The 23,665-nt window shown below is 40.5% G+C and overlaps 1 long non-coding RNA gene across 1 annotated transcript in view; it reads right to left on the bottom strand.

Annotated features, from left to right (window-relative positions):
• LOC130355448 (uncharacterized) overlaps positions 1-18,370 on the bottom strand; it is a 94,093-nt gene extending 75,723 nt beyond the window's left edge. The window contains exons 1-2 of the long non-coding RNA XR_008888527.1: positions 18,333-18,370; positions 4,839-4,948 (exon numbers count right to left, since the gene is read on the bottom strand). This is a non-coding gene — a long non-coding RNA (uncharacterized LOC130355448). The remainder of the gene's footprint in view (positions 1-4,838; positions 4,949-18,332) is intronic.
• Between the last annotated feature and the right edge of the window lie 5,295 nt (positions 18,371-23,665).

Below are 23,665 nucleotides of genomic sequence, written 5' to 3'. Positions count from 1 at the left end.
TAGAACTACTAGCGACTTTCAACCGAATGTAGTTACACCTATCATAGACACATTCTCTACACTGGTTAAAAAAGACATAGAGAAGGTCAAGGCTACCACGACCTCTTTATCTCACCCTAATATGACACAAGAGGAGATCAGGGCTCTAAACGGATTGATCCATGACCACAACCTGGTGGTGAAACCTGCTGATAAAGGAGGGGCGGTTGTGGTCATGGATCGATCCAAATACATCAAGGAAGTCATGCGACAGCTTGGAGATACAAATACTTACTGTGAACTCTCATGTGACCCCAAGTGGGAAATACAAACACATATAAAAAAGGTACTGACAGAGGCAAGGGAACAGGGACTTATTGATGAAGCTATATATAATTATTTGATTATTCCGCATCCGGTGACACCTATGCTTTATGTATTAACTAAAATCCATAAAACGTTGACTGACCCCCCAGGGCGACCAATTGTTTCTGGGAGGGGGTCAGTGACAAACCATATTTCCATATTCCTCGATAGTGTCCTTAGACCTTATGCAGCCAAATCGTATATCAGGGACACAGGAGATTTTCTGAACAAACTGAATGAGGTACAGGTCCCAGAGGGGGCCATTTTGGCCTCATTCGATGTTGTCAGCCTGTACACCTCCATACCTCACGATGGGGGTGTACAGGCTGTGGCGGCCACTATCTCTGGCGATTTTTCACCAGAGAGGAGGACCTTTCTCACAAAACTCCTTGAGATAGTGTTGACTAAGAATCATTTTATGTTTAATGACGTACATTACGTACAACGCATGGGCACGGCCATGGTGACCAATGTGGCGCCAACCTACGCCAACATCTATATGGCACACATTGAGGAAAGCATCGTCTATGGATGCCACCACTTCAGCCATGTGCTGAGGTGGTGGCGCTACATAGACGATGTTTTCTTAATATGGACCGGGACAGTTACAGAATTGCATACATTTCATGACTTCTTAAACAATATGATTGAGAGCATAAAATTTACCCTGACTTTTTCCTCTACGACGGTTAATTTTTTGGACACTAATGTGACCATCACAGGACAGGAACTACATACTGACATCTTTGTAAAACCAACTGACTGCAACTCGACATTAAGGTTTGACAGCAATCACCCTAGAAGCATGATCCGTTCCCTCCCAACTAGCCAGATGACAAGAGCCAAACGCATCATTAGTGACGATCAACGCATAAATCGGGCACTTGACACAATGACACAAAACTTCATTAGGAGAGGATACCCAGAATACTTGGTAAGGGACTGCAGGACTAAGGTAACGAGCATGGGGAGACATGAGCTACTCAAGGACCGAAAACCAAGGTCAGGAGATAGAGTGGCTTTTGTCTCCACATACTCGGAAGCATCACAAAGAATAACGAATATATTGAGGAAACATTGGCATATCTTAAGGGATGGGCCCGACTGCATCTCCGAGTTTGAGAACCCACCCCTGATGTCGTATAGAAGGGGGTACAATCTTAAGGACAAGCTTGTCAAGAGTGACATAGCTCTAGTAAAATCCCAACAAACCTATTTTTCTGGGGCTAGTAAAGGCTCTTTCCCGTGTCGATCTTGCATTAACTGCTCATACATGCAGAAAGGCAATGAGTTTGTGCATCCCGAGACGGGTAAGATATACAAATTGAAACATTATATGACGTGCACAATGGATCATATAATATATGTTCTCTGGTGCCCCTGCCACTTTTTGTATGTAGGGGAAACTACTTTGGATGCAAAAACGAGGATTAATCAACATAGGTATACCATACGCAAAGGACGCACAGACTTACCAGTACCTAAACATTTCCTTGAAGCAGGACATTCCGAGAAGGAACTAAAGTTTATGTTGATAGACCACATCCCCAGACCCAAGAGGGGAGGCAATAGAACTGCTATTCTCAAAAAAAGAGAGCTTTGGTGGATATATGAACTTAAATCATTAAAGCCCAAAGGGTTGAATGTGGATTTTAAAATCACCCATGATATATGCAATGCATGAACCCTGTTACATCGATTCTGTGTTATGCTGAAAGAATCTTTCTGTGTAAACATGATTTTAATATATATTTTTATTTATTTGTTTGTCGTAGGCTGGAGGACACGGGCAACACAGGTAGCGAATACAGCGACAGACATGTAGACAAGTTTTTTCTCTGGAAGGGGATAGACGGCTGCAAGTACATACTACTCTACATTTGTGCCATATTATTATAAGAAGTATGTTCACTTCTCCTGGATCCTGTTCTGTGCCACTTGTTGCCTAGGGCAACCGCCATTGAAGGTGGGACCAGAGGCGGACAGGGAAAGGTTAACGGGGTGGATAGCGAAATTCGCAGCAACCCCGTCTTGACCTATGGGCTAGAAGAACAGGTGGAGATTGCCGTGATCTGCTTCCCCATACAAAGATGGCTGCGGTGGAATCAATAGCTTCAAAGCGCCTGCGCAGGCAGAAGCTTACACGCAACCTAGCAACAAGCAGCGGATGTTTTAGCAGTGACGTCATCTCCGCCTCCAGAGTGAACGCCGACAGGATCGGCGTCTCGTCGCCATAACACATGGCCTTTGTTTACATGCTGTCTCCTGGACCGATCCGGTGAGTGCCCGTGCCCCCGCCCAGACAATCAAGAATGCGCACTTGCACGTGGACACACGCACATGTTGTATAATGTACAGTGTTTTTTATACAGTTTTTAATTATTGGACACTATAGCGTCCCGATATGGGAGGCCCTATTGATACACTGATTGCACTTTGATCATTATTTATTAAGTTTGATGTACTGAGTTGAATGTGTTTGTATAATGACGTCATTAATTGACTGGCCCTGCGCGGCCATATATACTCACCAGTTTGCACATTGTATTGCTCTATAATGGCTAGGTGAGCTAGCCGAAACGTCGCCATTTTCACGTTTGTGTGAATAAAGACCACTTTTTTTGCAACATATGGGAGTGCGGTTGCCGTTCGTTTTCTATATATATATATATATATATATATATATATTATTATTATATATTTTTTTTCAATAAATATTTATTCCTCCTTTAGCGCTGGTATTTATCCTATTTATTTTTAGTACTAGACACTTTGTTATGGCATACGGGGAGCCATAAATAATACCTGGCAGCTATATGTTCAGTAATTTTGGAAGCGCTGGTATAATTATATATATCTTTTACAGATTTGTAAATTACTTCTTTATGCACATTAATACAAATTTTTACCTGGTGTGCCCAAACTTTTGATCCCCACTGTATTTATATATATATATATATATATATATATATATATATATATATATATATACAGTTGCAAGAAAAAGTATGTGAAACCTTTGGAATTATATTGATTTCTGCACAAATTGGTCATAAAATGTGATCTGATCTTCATCTAAGTCACAACAATAGACAATCACAGTCTGCTTAACTTCTTAAAGGGGTACTCTGGTGGAAAACTTTTTTTTAATCAACTGGTGCCAGAAAGTCAAACAGATTTGTAAATTACTTCTATTAAAAACTCTTAATCCTTCCAATACTTATTAGCTGCTGAATACTACAGAGGAAATTATTTTCTTTTTGGAATACAGAGCTCTCTGATGACATCATGACCACAGTGCTCTCTGCTGACACCTCTGTCCATTTTAAGAACTGTCCAGAGTAGGAGAAAATCCCCATAGAAAACATATGCTGTTCTGGACAGTTTCTAAAATGGACAGATATGTCAGCAGAGAGCACTGTGTTCCGAAAAGAATTTCCTCTGTAGTATTCAACAGCTAATAAGTACTGGAAGGATTAAGAGTTTTTAATAGAAGTAATTTACAAATCTGTTTAACTTTCTGGCACCAGTTGATTAAAAAAAAGTTTTCCACCGGAGTACCCCTTTAAGGAGTTAAGCAGACTGTGATTGTCGATTGTTGTGACTTAGATGAAGATCAGATAACATTTTATGACCAATTTGTGCAGAAATCAATATAATTTCAAAGGTTTCACCTACTTATTCTTGCAACTGTATATATATAGTAGTCACTATGGAAACTCCAGCACAGGACTGCTCAGCTGTGGTGCAGCGTAACCCCCAGTGTGCCACACTGGATCCACATAAATCTTCCTCCACAAGGAAACAGCACCCAACACAAGGTCCAGGTAAAGTGCAAGCTACAGGGTCTTTATTGCAGAAAGAGAAACAATGCGACGTTTCGACTAACAAGCCTTTTTCAAGCATGACAAACATGTACAAAAATCCATTTTAAATAGGTAACAAAATGACATGATTGGTGGAAACACAAGTGCAGTGAATATAGTGATTAGGTATAAGCCAACCTCCTACATTTCATTGGTTGGGAACGGTGACATGTAAAAATGACAACTGTCAGATAGCAATATATACATTTATAAAGATCCTTCATTAAAAACAAAGCCTGTGACGGGAGGATACAAGTGGGGGGGCTCCGTGACACCAGTATAGTAATGCGATTCATTTACCTCTGTTCGGTAGTTGCGATCTGCTGGGGGCACACGCTACTCAACAATGTTTGTAAACATTGTTACTTCGGTTGCGCGCCCTCATCCAGTCAGACCGCAACTATCTGACTCGCAAGAGACGTGAGTGCGCCTGCGCTAACAAATAGTGCCCTGCACATTCCATTCACCATTACGGCACATACTGGGGGATCCACTGCGCATGCGGCTCAATCTCCTGCATGTGAAACGTCATTCAGGTGCCGGCCATAACTATAGCCGGAACCAAGAAGACGAAAACGCGGATCCTCTGGCCGCAATTTTGTAAACAGTCATCTAGAAAAAAGATACAAAATTCAGTTTTCTGTTGTGAAATTTCTTGTTTTCTGGTGTTCTTCCACGGAGTCCCCTGTCCTGTATATGTTCCGATGTGATTCAGTGAGGTACATATAAATGTGTATCTAAAATAAAAAAATAAAATCATAATTAAAACCAATGTTCCACGCCAATATAATAAGTCTATTCCTACTACCTCCTATTTTTTAAGTACTCTGAAAACAAGCTTGAAAGACTCTTGGCTGGCTACATAAAGCGTTTACAAGCTGTGATACTTGCTAAAGGGGGCAGTACAAGATATTAACTCTGCAGGCTGCCCAAACTTTTGCAGATGCCATTTTTTTGTTTTCTGTTATTTTGAAAGTGTAAATGATGGAAATAAAATCTAACTTTTGTTGACCTACTATAAGAATGTCTAATCTGTAATTTGATGCATTTTGGAGATTTTTCCATCTTTCCTTGGCTTCTTTATGCACATTAATACAAATTTTTACCTGGGGTGCCTAAACTTTTGATCCCCACTGTATATATATATACAGTAGAATCTCCCAACAGCGGACACTCACAGGGAATAAAAAAGTGTCCACTAATGGGAGATGTCCCTTATTGGGAAAAAAGGCTTAACCCCTTAACGACCAAGGACGTATATTTATGTCCTTGGCCGGCTCCTGCGATATAACGCGGGGTCACACGGTGACCCCACGTCATATTGGGCCGGTCCCAGCATGTATCTGATGCCGGGACCCGGGGCTAATAGCGCGCGGCAGCAATCTTGGTGCCGCGCGCTATTAACCCTTTAGATGCAGCGTTCAAAGTTGAACGCCGCGTCTAAAGCGAAAGTAAAACCTTCCCGGCTGCTCAGCGGGGCTGATCGGGACTACCGCAGTGAAAATGCGGTGTCCCGATCAGCTGGGACACGAGCGGAGGTCCTCTTACCTGTCTCCGGCGTGTCCCCTCGGTGATTGATTGCTCCAAGCCTGAGATGCAGGCTTTAGCAATCGACCGCCGATAATGCTGATCATTGCAAAGCTATGGCTTTGCAGTGAACAGTGCTGGTCCCTATGGGAGCTATAACACTTCAAAAAAAATTGTAAAAAAAAAGTTAATGAATGTGATTTAACCTTTCCTTAAAGGGGTTATCCAGGAAAAAACTTTTTTTTATATATATCAACTGGCTCCAGAAAGTTAAACAGATTTGTAAATTACTTCTATTAAAAAATCTTAATTCTTTCAGTACTTATGAGCTTCTGAAGTTAAGGTTGTTCTTTTCTGTCTAAGTGCTCTCTGATGACATGTGTCTCGGGAAACGCCAAGTTTAGAAGCAAATCCCCATAGCAAACCTCTTCTAAACTGGGTGTTTCCCAAGACACGTGTAATCAGAGAGCACTTAGACAGAAAAGAACAACCTTAACTTCAGAAGCTCATAAGTACTGAAAGGATTTAAAAAAATTAATACAAGTAATTTAAAAATCTGTTTAACTTTCTGGAGCCAGTTGATATATAAAAAAAAAGTTTTTTCCTGGAATTCCCCTTTAATAAAAGTTCAAATCACCCCCCTTTTCCCATAAAAAAAAAAACACCATGTAAATAAAAATAAATATAAACATATGTGGTATCGCCGCATGCCTAAATGTTTGAACTATAAAAATATATCTTTAATTAAACCGCACGGTCAATAGCGTATGCGCAAAAAAAATTCCAAAGTCCAAAATAACGTACTTTTGGTTGCTTTTTATATCATGAAAAAATGAATAAAAAGTGATCAAAAAGTCCCATCAATACAAAAATGGTATCGCTGAAAACCTCAGATCACGGCGCAAAAAATGAGCCCTCATACCGCCCCATACGCAGAAAAATTAAAAAGTTATAGGGGTCAGAAGATGACAATTTTAAAAGTATACATTTCCGTGCATGTAGTTATGATTTTTTCCAGAAGTACGACAAAATCAAACCTATATAAGTAGGGTATCATATGGACCTACAGAATAAAGATAAGGTGGCATTTTTGCTGAAAAATGTACTGCGTAGAAACGGAAGCCCCCAAAAGTTACAAAATGGCATTTTTTCTTAACCTCTTCAGGACATAGGGCGTATGGATACGCCCTGAATCCCGAGTCCTTAAGGACCGAGGGCGTATCCATACGCCCGTGGGAATTCCGGCCCCCACCGCTAGCCGGTTGGGGACCGGAGCCGGATGCCTGCTGAAATCGTTCAGCAGGCATCCCGGCATATCGCCCAGGGGGGTCATTATGCCCCCCCATGTCGGCGATCGCCGCAGATCGCTGGACAATTCAGTCCAGCGATCTGCGGCGATTCCGGGTCAATCGGGTCTCCGGTGACCCGGAATTACTGGCTGTTCGGGGCCGTCTCTGACGGCCCCGAACAGCCAGAGCCTGCAGGGGTGAGGTGGCACTGGTGCCACCTCACGATCGCCCTGATTCGTCGGCCGGATTACCGGCCGACCAATCAGGGCGCCTGCTGCGGTTGTCACTCCCGCACCCGCTCCGCCCCTCTTCTGGAGGACGTGAGCGGGTGCGGGAAGACGACCCCCGGTGCTGGGGACCCCGATCCCCGGCGTTAATGTTGGGATCGGGGCCCCAGGAGCAGCTGCGGCGGCGGGACTGACCTGCAGCGTCTGGATCGTTGGAGGTGAGTGACAGCCTCCTGCTGTTGCTTAGCAACAGCTCCCAGCATGCAAAAAGGGCATGCTGGGAGCTGTAGTTATGCCACAGCAGGAGGCAGACCACCACAACTCCCAGCATTCCCTTATGGGCATGCTGGGACTTATGGTTTTGCAACAGCTGGAGGCACATTCTTTCTATGGAAAAGTGTACCTTCAGCTGTTGTATAACTACAACTCCCAGATTGCACAAATAGCTAAAGTGCATGCTGGGAGTTGTAGTGGTGCATCTGCTGGTTGCATAACTACAACTCCCAGCATGCCCGTTGGCTGTCGGTGACTGCTGAGAGTTGTAGTTTTGCAACAGCTGAAGGCACACTGGTTGTGAAACTCAGAGTTTTTTTTTTACCTAACTCAGTGTTTCACGACCGGTGTGCCTCCAGCTGTTGCAAACTACAACTCTCAGCAGTCACCGTACACCATGCACCGTACATGCTGGGAGTTGTAGTTTTGGGACAGCTGGAGGCACACTGGTTGTGAAACACTGAGTTAGGTCACAAACTCAGTGATACATAACCAGTGTGCCTACAGTTGTTGCAAAACTGCAACTCTCAGCAGTCACTGACAGCCAACGGGCATGCTGGGAGTTGTAGTTATGCAACAGCTGGATGTCCCCCCCCAATGTGAACGTACAGGGTACACTCACATGGGCGGAGGCTTACAGTAAGTATCTGGCTGCAAATTTGAGCTGCCGCAAACTTTCTGCTGCAGCTCAAATTGCCAGCGAGAAACTACTGTGAACCCCCCGCCCGTGCGACTGTACCCTAAAAACACTACACTAACACAAAAAATAAAATAAAAAGTAAAAAACACTACATATACACATACCCCTACAGAGCCCCCTCCCCTCCCCAATAAAAATGAAAAACGTCTGGTACACCACTGTTTCCAGAACGGAGCCTCCAGCTGTTGCAAAACAACTCCCAGTATTGTCGGACAGCCGTTGACTGTCCAGGCATGCTGGGAGTTTTGCAACAGCTGGAGGCACCCTGTTTGGGAATCACTGGCGTAGAATACCCCTATGTCCACCCCTATGCAATCCCTAATTTAGGCCTCAAATGCGCATGGCGCTCTCACTTTGGAGCCCTGTCGTATTTCAAGGCAACAGTTTAGGGTCACATATGGGGTATCGCCGTACTCGGGAGAAATTGTGTTACAAATTTTGGGGGGTATTTTCTGCTTTTACCCTTTTTAAAAATGTAAAATGTTTGGGAAAACAAGCATTTTAGGTAAAAAAAAATAAAATTTTTTACATATGCAAAAGTCGTGAAACACCTGTGGGGTATAAAGGTTCACTTAACCCCTTGTTACGTTCCCCGAGGGGTCTAGTTTCCAAAATGGTATGCCATGTGTTTTTTTTTTGCTATCCTGGCACCATAGGGGCTTCCTAAATGCGGCATGCCCCCAGAGCAAAATTTGCGTTCAAAAAGCCAAATGTGACTCCTTCTCTTCTGAGACCTGTAGTGCGCCAGCAGAGCACTTTTCACCCCCATATGGGGTGTTTTCTGAATCGGGAGAAATTGGGCTTCAAATTTTTAGGGGTATTTTCTGCTATTACCCTTTTTAAAAATAAAAATTTTGGGGGAAAACAAGCATTTTAGGTAAAAATTTTTTATTTTTTTTTTACATTTGCAAAAGTCGTGAAACACCTGTGGGGTATTAAGGTTCACTTTATCCCATGTTACATTCCCCGAGGGGTCTAGTTTCCAAAATGGTATGCCATGTGTTTTTTTTTTGCTGTTCTGGCACCATAAGGGCTTCCTAAAGGTAACATGCCCCCCAAAAACCATTTCAGAAAAACGTACTCTCCAAAATCCCCTTGTCGCTCCTTCGCTTCTGAGCCCTCTACTGCGCCCGCCGAACACTTTACATAGACATATGAGGTATGTGCTTACTCGAGAGAAATTGGGCTACAAATACAAGTAAAAATTTTGTCCTTTTACCCCTTGTAAAAATTCAAAAATTGGGTCTACAAGAACATGTAAGTGTAAAAAATGAAGATTGTGAATTTTCTCCTTCACTTTGCTGCTATTCGTGTGAAACACCTAAAGGGTTAAAACGCTGACTGAATGTCATTTTGAATACTTTGGGGGGTGTAGTTTTTATAATGGGGTCATTTATGGGGTATTTCTAATATGAAGACCCTTCAAATCCACTTCAAACCTGAACTGGTCCCTGAAAAATACTGAGTTTGAAAATTTTGTGAAAAATCGGAAAATTGCTGCTGACCGTTGAAGCCCTCTGGTGTCTTCCAAAAGTAAAAACTCATCAATTTTATGATGCAAATATAAAGTAGACATATTGTATATGTGAACCAAAAAAAAATGTATTCGTAATATCCATTTTCCTTACAAGCAGAAAGCTTCAAAGTTAGAAAAATGCTAAATTTTCAAATTTTTCATCAAATTTACGGATTTTTCACCAAGAAAGGATGCAAGTATCGACAAAAATTTACCACTATGTTAAAGTAGAATATGTCACGAAAAAACAATCTCGGAATCAGAATGATAACTAAAAGCATTCCAGAGTTATTAATGTTTAAAGTGACAGTGGTCAGATGTGCAAAAAACGCTCCGGTCCTTAAGGCCAAAATGGGCTCCGTCCTGAAGGGGTTAAATTTCGTCACACAATGATTTTTTTTTCAGTTTTGCCATAGATTTTTGGGTAAAATGACTGATGTCACTGCAAAGTAGAATTGGTGGCGCAAAAAATAAGCCATCATAAGGATTTTTAGGAGCAAAATTGAAAGGGTTATGATTTTTAAAAGGTGAGGAGGAAAAAATGAAAGTGCAAAAACGAAAAAACCTGTGGTCCTTAAGGAGTTAAACATCTTTCTAAATGACTGAATACTGTTCTGTTCTCACTCCAGAGTGTAATTACCTACAAAACACGATCAAAAGCTAAATATAAATAAATGATTTTGCACTCTAATAAGGCTTTAAAAAAAATCTCAACAATATAATTAATTAGGAAAAGTAATGCCGAATCATTCCCCCCGCAATGCCAAATCATTCCCTCGTCCCCCTGTTCTTCTTACCTGGACAGCAGGCAGTGACGAGTGACGCTCCATACTGTCACTGCCCTCAGCAGAGGAGCGTCACTCATCACTTCTGAAAGCCGCTGCTGCTCACGGCCGTCACTGTCCTCACTAAGTGATTTGGAATGATTTGGCGGCGGGGGGGGGGGGGGGGGGGGGATTTTGCAAGGGGATGAGGGAATGGGGGAACGATTTGGCATGAGGGGATGGTTTGGCAAAGTGGGAAAGATTTGGCACAGGGGATGATTTGGCAAAAGGGGTGTGCTGGGTCTGCTACAGGGGGGGGGTCAGCAGGGGACAGGGCCCCTAGGAGCCTGGGCTAATTACTGAGATATTGGCTGTACCCCGCTGATGGCAGCCCTGTGTACAAGGCAGCACATAAGCCTGGTTGTCCCCTATTGGGAGGGTTTTGGCACCTATTGTCCCCTATTTGATGCGTTCATCACCACTATTGATAATGTCCCCTATTCGGAGGGTTCAAATACATTTAGTCCTATGGGACTCTGACGGAGAATTAAAAACTGTCCGCTATTGGGAGATGTCCCCTATTGGGAGGTGTCCACTAAGGGAAATTTCACTGTATATACAAATATATACAGGGATATGAAATTCCTATCGCCCAACACCCGGAACATGCAGTTCCGGACAGGTGAATTTTTCCGGCCCTTAGCCTTGCTTTGGACAAGAGGGGCTGGACATGACAAGCGTGGCGGCGCACAGCAGTCTGTATGGAGCGGGTTCTTAACTCGTGCCCGCTCCATACTCTGCAGCCCCCGGCTGGGGGCCACCGCTAATAGCCACTGCTAATAGCCAGCATGCGGCGATCACCGCAGCTGGCTATTAACCCTTTAGATAACCACTGTCAAAGTTTACAGCGGCGTCTAAAGGGACATGTGAATGCTCCCTGGTGGGCTAGTGGGGTAGATCGCCCCCCGCAGAGTGATCACGTGGGGAAGATCCACTATAGAGGTAGCCGGAGGGCTTATCTCTGTTCCCTGCTGTCCTGTGGCTCTGTCATTGATAGAGATTGGCTGGACTAGGCTCTATCAATGGATCGCAAAGCACACAGATCAATGGAATTCAATAGAGTTCTATTAATCTGTATGTGGAATCTAATTATTCCTCCTAAAAGTCTAATAAAGTGTAAAACAAAACAAAAAAAAAGTATTAATAAAAGTTTAAAAGACACACATTAAACCCTTCCATGTTAAAAGTTCAAATCACCATCTTTTCCTATATAAAAACATGTAAACATAATAAAAATAAACACATTTAGTATCACTGCGTGCATAATTGTACGAATAATTAAAATATAACATTATGTATCACATACGGTAAATGACAAAAATGTAAAAAAAAAAAAATACCAAACCACAGAATTGCAATTTTTATAATATCCCTGAAAAAAAGTTAAAAAGTGATTAAAAGTCAGATCAATACCAAAATGGTACCGATACAAAAAACAGATTATGGCGCAAAAAATGAGCCCTTATACAGCCTTGCATGCGAAAAAAAATAATAAATAAAAGCAACAGATATAAAAAAAATGACAATTCTAAATATAAAAAAATTCGAAAAAGTTCTGAATTTTTTTTAAATTAGTAAAACATGACAGAAACTATACAAATCTGGTATTGCTGTAATTAGGCAGCCTAAAGTATCAAAATAACATATTAACTCAACCACAAGGTAAATGGCGTAGAAAAGAAAACCACCAAATTTGCTAAATTATCTTTTACTATTTCAATTTCTGTTCACCGATTATATATATATATATATATATATATATAATTTTTTTTTTTGTTCGAAGAATATGTTATTGAAAAATTTAAAGGTATCATTATAGTAGGTAGTTATGGCTGTTATAGGGCAAGGAGGAAAAAATAAGAGAGTAAAAGCAAAAATTGGTCCGGACAAGTGGATCGTCATGAGGGACAAGTAGATTTTGCTCTGTTTTAGTCCTGTGGACAAGTACCGTATTTATCGGGGTATACCACGCACCGGCCTATAACACGCACCCTCATTTTACTAAGGATATTTGGGTAAAAAAAGTTTTTTACCCAAATATCCATGGTAAAATTAGTGTGCGTGTGTGCGTGTGTGCGCGTGTATACCCCGATACACCTCCAGGAAAGGCAGGGGGAGAGAGGCCGTCGCTGCCCGCTTCTCTCCCCCTGCCTTTCCTGGGGTCTAGAGCCCTGCTGCCGGCCCTTCTCTCCCCCTGGATAGCCAGGGGGGGAGAAGCGGCGCCGACAGCCAGGGGGAGAGAAGGGGCAGCGGCACCCATTGCCGGCGCCGCTGCCCCGTTGCCTCCCCCATCCCCGGTGGCATAATTACCTGTTGCCGGGGTCGGGTCCGCGCTGCTGTAGGCCTCCGGCGTGCTTCCCCTGCGTCGTTGCTATGTGCTGCACGGCGCGGTGCATGACGTCAGTGCGCCGCGCCGTGCATAGCAACGACGCAGGGGACGCACGCCGGAGGCCTGCAGCAGCGCGGACCCGATGCCGGCAACAGGTAATTATGCCACCGGGGATGGGGGGAGGCAACGGGGCAGCGGCGCCGGCAATGGGTGCCGCTGCCCCTTCTCTCCCCCTGGCTGTCAGCGCCGCTTCTCTCCCCCTGGCTATCGGCGCCGGCAATGGGGCGCCGGCACCGATAGTCAGGGGACAGAACGGGCAGCGGCGCCGATAGCCAGGGGGAGAGAAGGGCGAGCAGCAGGGCTCTAGACCCCAGGAAAGGCAAGGGGAGAGAAGCGGGCAGCGACGGCCTCTCTCCCCCTGCCTTTCCTGGGGGTGTATCGGCGTATAACACGCACATAGACTTTAGGCTAAAAATTTTTGCCTAAAAAGTGCGTGTTATACGCCGATAAATACGGTAGTTTTTTTAAATAAAATTTCCACACCTCTGATATATACACATTACACACACACAGAACTTAGTCACACTATGGAATGCATGGCTAGATTGCCTTCAAGAGCTTTTATTGGTTGAGAAATTAGGGCAGTGTTTTTCAACCAGCATGCCCCCAGCTGCTGCAAAACTACAACTTCCAGCATGCCCGGACAGCCTTCTGCTGTCAGGGCTTGCTGGGAGTTGTAGTTTTGCAACACCTGGAGGCATGCTGGTTGGGAAACACTGAATTAAGGTCTAAACCAGTGTTTTCCAACCAGAGCGTCTCTGTTTCTTGAAAAACCACAACTCCCAGTGTGCCCGGGCAGTTTTGCAACAGTTTTGTAGTTTTGCAACAGCTGGAGTCACCTTGGTTGGGAAACACTGGTTTAAACAGAGGCACAAAGCAATGACATTCCAAAAGGAATTCTCTATTGTGAATACATTCTTGGGTATTAAATACACTTGTGAACAAGCCAAGTGCAGACAAAGAAAGGAGGTATAGTCAGAGATCACTGATCAATAATACATAGAGTAAGTCTATCACTGCAGTTACTGAGCCAAAACCAGAAGTGGATTCATAAGGAATGGGAAATATAAACTTATACTTTAGCCCACTTCTGTGTTTGGCTAAAAAAAAAATTGTTTGACAGTTTTACAAAAAAACAATAAAAACCTACTGTGTGTAAAGACAACCTGACACAATAAAAACTGCCTCCTCGTTCTGCCCTCCCAAGATGTAGCTGAAAAACTGGATCTAAGTCCTGAGCTAAGGATTTCTTTTAACTCCTTCAGGATGAAGGGCGTACCTGTACGCATCACATCGTGTCAGTCCCGGCTGCTAACGATAGGCGGGACACTGGGCTAATAGCGTGCGGCAAAATGAAAGTAAACGCTTCCTGGCAGCTCAGTCGGGCTGATCGGGACATCGCGATAAAATCGTGATGTCCCGATCAGCTAGGACGCGAGCGGAGACCCTGGGTTTGATTGCTCCAAGCCTGAGCTACAGGCTTGAGCAATCGAGCCCCTATCTCGCTGATCCATGCAAAGCTATGGCTTTGCAGGGATCAGGGTAAATGATCAGTGTGTGTAGTGATATAGCCCCCTATGGGAGCTATAGCACTGCAAAAAAAAGTGAGAAAAAAAAGTTAACAAAGGTCATTTAACCCCTTCCCTAATAAAAGTTTGAATCACCCCCCTTTTCCCATAAAAAAAAACTGTAAAAATAAAAATAGACATATGTGGTATCGCTGCGTGCGGAAATGTCCGAACTATAAAAATATATAATTAAATAAACTGCACGGTCAATGGCGTATGCGCAAAAAAGTTCCAAAGTCCAAAATAGTGTCTTATTGGTCACTTTTTATATCATGAAAAAATTAATAAAATGAGCCCTCATACCGGCCCGTACGCGGAAAAATAAAAAAGTTACAGGGGTTAGAAGATGAGAATTTTTAACATATAAATTTTCCTGCAAGTAGTTATGATTTTTTTCCGAAGTATGACAATATCCAACCTATATAAGTAGGGTATCATTTTAACCGTATGGACCTACAGAATAAAGAGAAGGTGTTATTTTTACCGAAAAGTGCACTGCGTAGAAACAGAATCCCCCAAAATTTACAAAATGAAATTTTTTCTTCAATTTTGTTGACAATTATTTTTTTTTCCGTTTCACCGTGGATTTTTTGGTAAAATGACTAATGTCACTGCAAAATAGAATTGGTGGCGCAAAAAAAAATAAGCCATCAAATGGAATTTTATGTGCAAAATTGAAAGCGTTCTGATTTTTAGAAAGTGATGAGGAAAAAATGAAAATGCAAAAACGGAAAAACCCTGCCATATTCTGCGTTTTTTAGAGTGAAAAAACGCAAAAGGGAAAAAAAAAACACTTTGTGGGTTTGACGTTTTCCCACTTCCCTATTTACATACGACTAACATCTGATGGCAGCTTTTTTTTTTGCGCTCAAAAGTGTTTGGAGAATGTGCCGGTTTTAGGGGTACTTTAGGTTTAGGTTTGAAAAACAAAAAAGTGGGAATCCAGAAGTGCAATATTCACAATTTTGCACAAAATCCCTTCAGCAAAGTTTGCTGAGCAGAATTGCCATTCAATTTCTTTGTGCTCAGTACACAAATTTCTGCTGAAATTCAAAGTTCCATTGAGTTCAGTGGGACTCCACTGTGGAATCCCATTAAACATAATGGTCACGCCCCCTTTTCAGGTTTTCTCAGTTGAATGGCCCACAACCCGACTAAACAGGTCGGGTTTATAATAGTTAATCAGGGCCAATATGCTCAAAATTTTGCCAGAATTCTTTGGGGGAATTCCACACAGAAATGATGTCATGTGAACATAGCCTAGGTTCATACTGCATTTAGTGTTTCCGCCATATATGACTTGGTTTGGGCCATTGAAATGAATGACATCTACTGCTCTCCACCACAGTATACGTCAGAAGGAGCTTTAACAGGCACCGGGGTAAGTAAGTATCTTTTTTACTTTTTAAGGTCCCATTCTAATATATGCAGTAAAGTACATAAATGCGTGATAGTAAATCTCCAGGGGAAAATTGATGCCAGAACAAACCCCAGTGTTCTCAATGGGATTGTTCTTGGCATCCAATGTGAAAGCTGCAATGCCATACTGGTCTAGTAGCCAGTTAAAGGGGTATCCCCTTTCCTTGCATAAAAGACTGATGCGGGTGGAATTCAGATATGTGAACCCAGCCTATCAAATATTAATACCAAATAATGACCAAGATATGGTGTAAACGTGACCTTATAATAAATTTTAAAGACCCATAAATCTACATACAACATCTATTTGTTTTTGTCTGTAATATGGTTCTATCAATTCCAATTGCTCAGTACATTGGTGTTATTGTAAGCATGCCCTGTACAGTAGCCTTATTATAATTAGTCTAAGTACCAAATATTACATGTAAAATGGCTTCTAGGCATAATATAAGGGCACTCTTACATACTCCACTGCCAGCCAAATGTTTGGAGGCAGGACCTGGACTTATCACTTTAACCCCTTAACGACGAAGGACGTAAATGTATGTCCTGGTGAGGTGGTACTTAACGCACCAGGACGTACATTTACGTCCTATGCATAACCTAATAGCAGCCAGGGACCCGCTCGTAATGGCGGACATCCGCGTTCGCACGGATATTCGCCATTAACCCCTCAGATGCCGTGATCAATACAGATCACGGCATCTGCAGCATCGCGGTACTTTGAATGGATGATCGGATCGCCCGCAGCGCTGCCACGGCGATCCGATCATCCAGCATGGCAGCCATAGGTTCCCTCACCTTGTTCCAGCCGTCTCCTGGGATCTTCTGCTCTAGTCTGAGATCGAGCAGACCAGAGCAGAAGATGACCGATATTGCTGATTAGTGCTATGTCCTATAAATAGTACTGAACAGTATTAGCAATCAAATGATTGCTATAAATAGTCCCCTATGGGGACTATTAAAGTGTAAAAATAAAAGTAAAAAAATGTGAAAAAAACCCTCCCCCAATAAAAACGTAAATTGTCCCATTTTTCCCTATTTCACCCCCAAAAAGTGTAAAAAAAAATATTTTATATACATATTTGGTATCGCCACGTGCGTAAATATCCAACCTATTAAAATAAAATGTTATTGATACCGTATGGTGAACGGCGTGAACGTAAAAAAAAAAAAAAGTCCAAAATAGCTGCTTTTGTTTTATAAAATTTTATTCCAAAAAAAATGTATTAAAAAAGTATTAAAAGTTTTATAAAAGCAAACATGGTATCAATAAAAAGTACAGATCACGGCGCAAAAAATGAGCCCTCATACCGCCGCTTATATGGAAAAATGAGAAAGTTATAGGTCTTCAAAATAGGGGGATTTTAAACTTACTAATTTTGTTAAACAGTTTGCGATTTTTTTTTAAGCGCAACATTAATAGAAAAGTATCTTTTCATGGGTATCATTTTAACCCAAAGAATAAAGAACACATGTCATTTTTACTGTAAATTGTAGGGCCTGAAAACGAAACCTTCCACAATTAGCAAAATTGCGGTTTTCTTTTTCATTTCCCCACACAAATTTATTTTTTTTGTTGTGCCATACATTTTATGGTAAAGTGAGTGATGTCATTACAATGGACAACTGGTCGCGCAAAAATCAAGCCCTCATACTAGTCTGTGGATGAAAATATAAAAGAGTTATGATTTTTTGAAGGCGAGGAGTAAAAAAAGGAAAACATAAAAATAAAATTGTCTGAGTCCTTTAGGCCCAAATGGGCTTCGTCCTTAAGGGGTTAAAGGGGTACTCCCATGGAAAACTTTTTTTTTTAAATCAACTGGTGCCAGAAAGTTAAACAGATTTGTAAATCACTTCCATTAAAAAATCTTAATCCTTCCAGTACTTTTTAGGGGCTGTATACTAAAGAGAAATCCCAAAAAGAAATGCATTTCCTCTGATTTCATGACCTCAGTGGTCTCTGCTGACCTCTGCTGTCCATTTTAGGAACTGTCCAGAGCAGCATATGTTTGCTATGGGGATTTTCTCCTGCTCTGGACAGTTCCTAAAATGGACAGCAGAGGTCAACAGAGAGCACTGTGGTAGGGTCACATGTGCCATATTTTGTTGCATATTTTCTTACTCATTGAAGTCAATGGGTAGCAAAATCATCTACATAAAATCTGCAGCAAAATACACAGCAAAAACACAGCACATGTGACTCTACCCTAAAAAGTGGTTTTAAACATAATAGTTTTTTTTGTGTAAATCTGTGTTCTCACATTCAGTTGCATTTTACGGTTTTTTTTTAAGGGTTTCTTGGTACTACACTATAAAATGCATTAACAAACCTAAAACATTTAATCATTTATTAGAATAGTGTGGATTTTCTGAAGCAGTTACCCACCAATCCTGTTCAGCTTACTGGTTTTCTTTGAACTGTTGAAACCTGTGCAGAGGGAAAGTGGTGCAGTTGGCCATAGCAGCCAATCAGATAGCTTCTTTCATTTTTCAGAGGTCTTTTTAAAAAGTAAAGAAGCAATCTGGTTGCTATGGGCAACTACACCTCTCTCTTTCTACACAAGTTTTAATAAATCTCCCCAATGCTTTCTTGTGCAGCACCTGTATTAAAAGAAACAAGAAATGTTTGCACCTCATTGCAAAATGAAAAAAAAATCTCAACTGTAAATAGATATAAAAAGCTGTAGTTTTTTTAAATGAATAATGTTTTCTAGTAAAGTCTATGGAAAAGCTGACAACATGGCACACATTAATTAAAGAAACATTTTTTTATACATTGTGTGCAGCCAATTTTCCATAGACTTTAATTAGATTAAAAAAAAAATACAGCCACTTTTTATACCTGTATTGTATTGCCATTTTTTAGTTTTATTTTAAAGTGTGTGAACCCATTAGAGTAGTGTATACAGTATATAAAGCGATTTGTGTACTTTAATCAGGATTGCAGGTTAACCTCTTAAGGACTCAGGGCGTACCTGTACGCCCTGAGCCCGGTCCCGTTGTTTAAAACAGGTCACGCCGTGATCCCGCATCACACCGGGTCGGTCCCGGCTGCTATTCATAGCCGGGACCCTGGGCTAACAGCGCACGGCTATGAATAACAGCCGGGACCGACCCGGTGTGATGCGGGATCACGGCGTGACCCCGTTTTAAACACCGGGCTCAGGGCGTACAGGTACGCCCTGAGTCCTTAAGAGGTTAACCTGCAATCCTGGTTAAAGTACACAAATCGCTTTATATACTGTATACACTACTTTAATGGGTTCACACACTTTAAAATCAAAATAAAAAATAGTGAAAAAAAAAGTTAACAAAGGTCATTTAACCCCTTCCCTAATAAAAGTTTGAATCACCCCCCTTTTCCCATAAAAAAAAACTGTGTAAATAAAAATAAACATATGTGGTATCGCCGCGTGTGGAAATGTCTGAACTATAAAAATATATTGTTAATTAAATCGCTCGGTCAATGGCGTACATACAAAAAAATGCCAAAGTCCAAAATAGCGTATTTTTGGGTCACTTTTTATATCATGAAAAAATGAATAAAAAGTGATCAAAAAGTCCGAACACGTTCAGAACACGGCGCAAAAAATGAGTCCTCATACCGGCCCGTACGCGGAAAAATAAAAAAGTTATAGTGGTTAGAAGATGAGAATTTTTTACATAAAAATTTTCCTGCATGTAGTTATGATTTTTTCCCAAGGTATGACAATATCCAACCTATATAAGTAGGGTATCATTTTAACCGTATGGACTTACAGAATAAAGATAAATTGTTATTTTTACCGAAAAATGCACTGTGTAGAAACGGAAGCCACCAAAAGATGTGGTCAGAGCCTTGGATGTGTGTGGTGGTGGTGGTGGTGGGGGACTGATTCTGTAGGAATAGGACAGGCTCGTTTCACACTAGCAAATTACTCCGTTTTGCAAGTTCCGTCGCTAGTTCCGTCCTAAAATCAGCTGTCAACGGCAGTAACCAAATCCTATACGTCCGTTAGAAAATTCCATTATAGTCTATGGGATTTTTCTAATATCCGTTTTAATCCATTATAGTCTGTTATTGATAACGGACGTTATTTTGTGACAGAAGATAGTACGGAAGAAAATAGTTCATGAACTATTTTCTTCCGTATTATCTTCCGTCACAAAATAACGTCCGTTATCAATAACAGTCTATAATGGATTAAAACGGATATTAGAAAAATCCCATAGACTATAATGGGATTTTCTAACGGACGTATAGGATTTGGTTACTGCCGGTGACAGCTGATTTTAGGACGGAACTTGCTTAACGGAGTAATTTGCTAGTGTGAAACAAGCCTTATAAAGGAAGGGCTTATATTTATCCTTCCTGCTAAATCCACTTCTGTCATTTCCTAAAAAAAATAAAAACTGGTGTTAAAACTGTCACTAAATGTTTTTATGATAGTTACAGCTTACTCAATCTTTACGGCTTGTATTTTCCTAATATACCAAGTCTTTACTATCACAAATCATTTTACTATGACTCACATGCAGACTTAGTAAATAACACAATAATGTATGAAGTATTTTTTAAGTCAAATTATTATTTTTTAAAACAATTTTACAGTGCAGTCTAAATATAAAAACACACAATTACTTTTGCATTAGCTTTCTCATTCCAGGTTTTTCTATCTGCACAGATTTTAGTATAGTATCATGATAAACGTCTAACCAAGAATATGCTTGTCTTCCTCTGGATCAGCACAGGTTGAGAATAACAGGTTGGACTAATTTATCCACACTGTCTAAAAGAAAAACTGTGTTTGTTGTCAAAAGAACCAATCACTCAGCTCATTGTTCAAAAGGAGCAACTGAAAGCTATCGTATGACTGGTTAATAAGAGCAACACATTTCTTTTAAATTGATAAATATTTACCTAAAATGTAATTGGTTTCTAGCTGTTTTCTACCTTGCAGTTTAACTAAGTAAATAATGAAATGCACTGATACCTTATGCAAGATCAAACAGCTATAACAGCATATTTTGTAAATATGTGTGTAAAAGAAAAAAAGCTTTAGGCAGCTACAATTGTCTCATAATGGCATATGAAATACAGCTTTCAAAGAAAAAAATGTAATTCTCACTTATTCTCAAAGGTTTCTGCAAAGAAAAATGCCACCTATTTAGTCAACCAACCAGTGAAGCTTACATTCCTCCACTGATGTTGTAGTTTTGTGTCTGGTATCTCAGCATTGAACAAAACTCCAATAGGAAATGTTTAAGAACTTGGTTCAATAGAAGGGCTCTTAGTAGGTGTTCATATGCAAACACATAAAGAGTTAAGGGTTCCTCATGAATGGATGAGATAAAGTTTATGTTAAGGACTAGGTCTAATGTTTATCTACTATTTTATTAATACAACTCCCATTGTATTAAAAATTTTTTAGTTTCACAATTTTTATTTCACTGTTCTTGCTTGTTTGCCATGTGTTGGCATTTTCGTATGTTTATTTATATTACAAATATTAGACACATACATTACCTGATATAAGACCAGCTTTTCTTTTGTGTTTCTATGCCTGAAGGATGTAAGATAACATGAGCTGAGATTGTCGTGTAGAAATACAAGTATACAAATTTAGGTTGATTAATTCAGAAAAAACAATACTGTGAATAAGGTCCACTATCCCTATTGTATGCGGCATATATTATTATTTTTTTTTATTGGCTTTACAGGTTATTGGGTGACTTCTCTAAACATGTTTTCATACTTTTCTATATTAGCCAATAAGCAAAATTGAATAATTGTGTCTTACTCTGAAAACACGGTCTGGTGGTAATTAAGCATTGCCCATACCCTGAAATTAATAGGTCAGATCATACTGTAACCAATGTGTGATTTTGTATTTCATATTATTTTACATTGGCTATTTTATGTTCAATGAAAATCAACATTCTGCTGTGAAGTACATTTAGGATCAATAGAGTATATCCTGTAACCATTTAATCCCATATTTTAAAGTATGAGAATGTACAAACTTTATTCTCTGTTCTAGGTATAGTTAGATTATTGTTACATTTATATTTTTTTTAGCCTTCAAGACTTATTTGTGTAAAAAATTATAAATCTATGCTGACATCCCTGTTATCCAGTGTCTAAACCCACAACCTGTTACTGCCTATATTCCGCTCTATATACCATTTGTCATTGCTTTTGCATGTTTAGATGAGAATAAATAGCAAATAAATTAGTTTAAAACTGCTAAAAACTATTCAATAAGTACATGTTTAGTACTCCTCTCATCATGAGCACTCTAACTACAACATGTCAATTATAAAGGAGATTTTCTGTGGTGGAAAAAATAATGTCTTGTATGATATATTTTATTTTCTGTAAAACCAAAAATAAGTTGCAAACAAACAACATTTAAAACTAACCATGAACATGAAATGTAATTAACTACCTTGCATTGCTGATGTTATTTGGTCATGCAGAAATCAACCTATGCAAGTGTGAAAGTAGAAATAAAACCAATTCATTATTTCCTTAAAGCGTTCTAAAGAGAAACCATGCTATAGCTGAAAATTATACAAATTGTTTTATTGAAAAAGTTATTGTTCTTAGTTTGCTATTTAAATGCACTGTAGAAATATATACATTATGCATAATATAATTCTGTTAATTTGAGTTAAGTATAATTTGAGATGTAAGATATTATTGTACATGTAAAAGATTGACACTTTTGTACAATGTTTCAAAATGTGTAATATAATTTACTTTTATATAAATAAACATCAATGGATGTGTCTTGAATTAATGTCAGAACTTCTAGTTTTTTAATGTAGATGAAAGCAATGTGTGTGTATTTGTGGAGTTGTTAAGTACTTTGGTAAAATCTGAATATTGAGTGAAGATTAATAATACCATATGCACCAATAAAATGTATTTAATGAGGTTGTGTCCAAAATGAGTCTCCAGTGCTGAACAACTTAAAAAAAAACAAAAAAAAAAACAATGGCTTTTATATTAGTTGAATAGTATCTGCTTGTCCATCTTGTAAATTCAACTTTTATGTTTGTCTTAGAGTGTTAAATAATTGAGCTGGAAAGAGTGCAAACTCTGGTTACACATATGAGTTGTAATATGTTATATCACCAAGTAGTTCAGATTGTCATGGTTCTGCAATGGTGGTGGTTTTTACAAGTGAAACACATTAAAGGGGTACTCCACTGGAAAACATTTTTTTTTTTTAATTTCCTTTCTGTCTGACCACAGTGCTCTCTGCAGACAACTCTGTCTATTATATAGTAGGAGAAAATCCATTATAGAGTAGGAGCAAATCCCAATAGTAAACCTATCCTGCTCCGGATAGGGCATAAGATGCCAGGGGCGGAGTACCCCTTTAAGGACCCAGGACGTACCTGTATGCGCGTGGGAATTTCAGTCCCCGCCGCGTGCCGGACGGGGACTGGGCAGGGGTGACTGCCGATATCGATCAGCAGGCACCCCGCGCAAATGCCCAGGGGGGTCATCAGACCCCCCGCATGTCGGCTATCGCTGCAAATCGCCGGTGAATTCACACCGGTGATTTGTGGCATTTCCGGGTCATACGGGTTTCTGGTGACCCGGAAAATAAGGGGGATCGGGGTTATCCAAGACACCCACGATCCCCCAGAAGGGATAGAAGTGAGGTGGCAGGGGTCTAGAAGCGACGACCAATAGCAGATCGGGCGGGGGTAACTTTCGGTTTCCCC

This window comes from Hyla sarda, chromosome 2, assembly GCF_029499605.1.
Source record: "Hyla sarda isolate aHylSar1 chromosome 2, aHylSar1.hap1, whole genome shotgun sequence".
NCBI classification, from domain to species: Eukaryota; Metazoa; Chordata; class Amphibia; order Anura; family Hylidae; genus Hyla; species Hyla sarda.
The sequence above is the reverse complement of the archived record's forward strand: the minus strand, read 5'-3'. Positions and strand labels throughout refer to the sequence as shown.